This window comes from Schistocerca gregaria, unplaced genomic scaffold (assembly GCF_023897955.1).
Source record: "Schistocerca gregaria isolate iqSchGreg1 unplaced genomic scaffold, iqSchGreg1.2 ptg000884l, whole genome shotgun sequence".
In the NCBI taxonomy this organism is placed as follows: domain Eukaryota; kingdom Metazoa; phylum Arthropoda; class Insecta; order Orthoptera; family Acrididae; genus Schistocerca; species Schistocerca gregaria.
This window is the reverse complement of record NW_026062245.1, coordinates 44,201-47,500: the sequence shown is the minus strand read 5'-3', so window position 1 is coordinate 47,500 and position 3,300 is coordinate 44,201. Positions and strand designations below refer to the sequence as shown.

At 55.4% G+C, this 3,300-nt stretch overlaps 2 non-coding genes and 1 pseudogene across 2 annotated transcripts; all 3 read right to left on the bottom strand.

Annotated features, from left to right (window-relative positions):
- Positions 1–227, bottom strand: part of LOC126324080 (large subunit ribosomal RNA) — a 3,929-nt pseudogene extending 3,702 nt beyond the window's left edge.
- A 188-nt stretch (positions 228–415) lies between these two features.
- On the bottom strand, positions 416–570 carry LOC126324084 (5.8S ribosomal RNA). Its single transcript, XR_007559838.1, has one exon. It is a non-coding gene; the product is annotated as a 5.8S ribosomal RNA (ribosomal RNA).
- Positions 571–941: 371 nt separating this feature from the next.
- LOC126324077 (small subunit ribosomal RNA) lies at positions 942–2,834 on the bottom strand. Its single transcript, XR_007559833.1, has one exon. It is a non-coding gene; the product is annotated as a small subunit ribosomal RNA (ribosomal RNA).
- Positions 2,835–3,300: the final 466 nt, after the last annotated feature.

Sequence of the window (3,300 nt, the reverse complement as noted above, 5' to 3'; positions counted from 1 at the left end):
CTCTACGGGCCGTGGCCTCATTCAAGTTGGACTTGGGCTCGGCGCGAGGCGTCGGGGTAGTGGACCCTCCCAAACACCACATGCCACGACAGGCGGCAGCCTGCGGGGTTCGGTGCTGGACTCTTCCCTGTTCGCTCGCCGCTACTGGGGGAATCCTTGTTAGTTTCTTTTCCTCCGCTTAGTAATATGCTTAAATTCAGCGGGTAGTCTCGCCTGCTCTGAGGTCGTTGTACGAGGTGTCGCACGCCACACCGCCAGCCGGCTGTGCACGCTACCGAGAAAGTACCGGTATGCGAACCGCCAGGCGACGGGCGCGCATCGCACGTTTAAGGAGACGCGGCCGGCCACACAGGCGACCACGACACTCCCACGTCTCCGAAGCGGGACAAACGCCGCGCGCTTCAGTATACGTAGCCGACCCTCAGCCAGACGTGGCCCGGGAACGGAATCCATGGACCGCAATGTGCGTTCGAAACGTCGATGTTCATGTGTCCTGCAGTTCACATGTCGACGCGCAATTTGCTGCGTTCTTCATCGACCCACGAGCCGAGTGATCCACCGTCCTGGGTGATCTTTTCCTTTTCAGTCTCCCACTGTCTCTTTCAAGACAGTAGCATTTGCGGGACTGAGGCGTCTGACGGCCCCTGTTCCACTATTTTTTTTGTGTCCAACGGCCTCACAGCCGATGGGCGTCGTACGGCTCCACACCGGAGCGGACAGGCACTCGGGCGAACGTCATTCAAAACCGGCGCCAGGCGCCAGGTACCGCAGGCCAGCCGCTCCAGAGCTTCAGCGCTCGTACCACACAACAACAACAACAACAACACTTCCGCTAGTTTTGAGAGGCACGCGTGGTTCCGCACGCGGCGCACGGCCACTGCCGTACAGGTAGCGTGTTGCGCGACACGACACGCACATCGAAAGACATGCAGTCTAGTCGGTAATGATCCTTCCGCAGGTTCACCTACGGAAACCTTGTTACGACTTTTACTTCCTCTAAATGATCAAGTTTGGTCATCTTTCCGGTAGCATCGGCAACGACAGAGTCGATGCCGCGTACCAGTCCGAAGACCTCACTAAATCATTCAATCGGTAGTAGCGACGGGCGGTGTGTACAAAGGGCAGGGACGTAATCAACGCGAGCTTATGACTCGCGCTTACTGGGAATTCCTCGTTCATGGGGAACAATTGCAAGCCCCAATCCCTAGCACGAAGGAGGTTCAGCGGGTTACCCCGACCTTTCGGCCTAGGAAGACACGCTGATTCCTTCAGTGTAGCGCGCGTGCGGCCCAGAACATCTAAGGGCATCACAGACCTGTTATTGCTCAATCTCGTGCGGCTAGAAGCCGCCTGTCCCTCTAAGAAGAAAAGTAATCGCTGACAGCACGAAGGATGTCACGCGACTAGTTAGCAGGCTAGAGTCTCGTTCGTTATCGGAATTAACCAGACAAATCGCTCCACCAACTAAGAACGGCCATGCACCACCACCCACCGAATCAAGAAAGAGCTATCAATCTGTCAATCCTTCCGGTGTCCGGGCCTGGTGAGGTTTCCCGTGTTGAGTCAAATTAAGCCGCAGGCTCCACTCCTGGTGGTGCCCTTCCGTCAATTCCTTTAAGTTTCAGCTTTGCAACCATACTTCCCCCGGAACCCAAAAGCTTTGGTTTCCCGGAGGCTGCCCGCCGAGTCATCGGAGGAACTGCGGCGGATCGCTGGCTGGCATCGTTTATGGTTAGAACTAGGGCGGTATCTGATCGCCTTCGAACCTCTAACTTTCGTTCTTGATTAATGAAAACATACTTGGCAAATGCTTTCGCTTCTGTTCGTCTTGCGACGATCCAAGAATTTCACCTCTAACGTCGCAATACGAATGCCCCCGCCTGTCCCTATTAATCATTACCTCGGGTTCCGAAAACCAACAAAATAGAACCGAGGTCCTATTCCATTATTCCATGCACACAGTATTCAGGCGGGCTTGCCTGCTTTAAGCACTCTAATTTGTTCAAAGTAAACGTGCCGGCCCACCGAGACACTCAACAAAGAGCACCCTGGTAGGATTTAAACGGGGTCCGCCTCGGGACGCGAAAGCACCCCTTCGGCTCGCCCCACCGGCAGGACGTCCCACGATACATGCCAGTTAAACACCGACGGGCGGTGAACCAACAGCGTGGGACACAAATCCAACTACGAGCTTTTTAACCGCAACAACTTTAATATACGCTATTGGAGCTGGAATTACCGCGGCTGCTGGCACCAGACTTGCCCTCCAATAGATACTCGTTAAAGGATTTAAAGTGTACTCATTCCGATTACGGGGCCTCGGATGAGTCCCGTATCGTTATTTTTCGTCACTACCTCCCCGTGCCGGGAGTGGGTAATTTGCGCGCCTGCTGCCTTCCTTGGATGTGGTAGCCGTTTCTCAGGCTCCCTCTCCGGAATCGAACCCTGATTCCCCGTTACCCGTTACAACCATGGTAGGCGCAGAACCTACCATCGACAGTTGATAAGGCAGACATTTGAAAGATGCGTCGCCGGTACGAGGACCGTGCGATCAGCCCAAAGTTATTCAGAGTCACCAAGGCAAACGGACCAGACAAGCCAATCCGATTGGTTTTGATCTAATAAAAGCGTCCCTTCCATCTCTGGTCGGGACTCTGTTTGCATGTATTAGCTCTAGAATTACCACAGTTATCCAAGTAACGTGGGTACGATCTAAGGAACCATAACTGATTTAATGAGCCATTCGCGGTTTCACCTTAATGCGGCTTGTACTGAGACATGCATGGCTTAATCTTTGAGACAAGCATATGACTACTGGCAGGATCAACCAGGGAGCTGCGTCAACTAGAGCTGAGCAGCCGGCCGCCCGGGAGTGTGTCCCGGGGGCCCGCGCGAACACGCAAGCGTCCGCTCAATTATTCTGCAAACAGGAGGAGGCCGAGCTCCCCTGCACGATACACCTCGAAACCCTCTCAGGTCCCGGCGGCGCGCAGCGCCGTCCTAGGTACTTGGTCGGTTTCGAGAGAGGCGCAATCGCCCGGAGTTAGGCGAGTAGACGGTTTTAGTGAGAACACCCTTGCTCCCAACTGAGCTTGCCGCTGCCGACAGAGGCCCGGGAGCGTGCTGTCGTGGCATTGCCGGCGGGAGACAACACGCGCCACCTATGGTGACCGGCAGCTCCAACGCCAGCGCCACACAAGGGCAAAGCCCCACTTGGGTGCAGAAGCGAACTCTCCCAGCACAGCGCACGCGCCAACACGTCCGCACAACTGCGATACAAACCACCTGCGAGAACCGCTG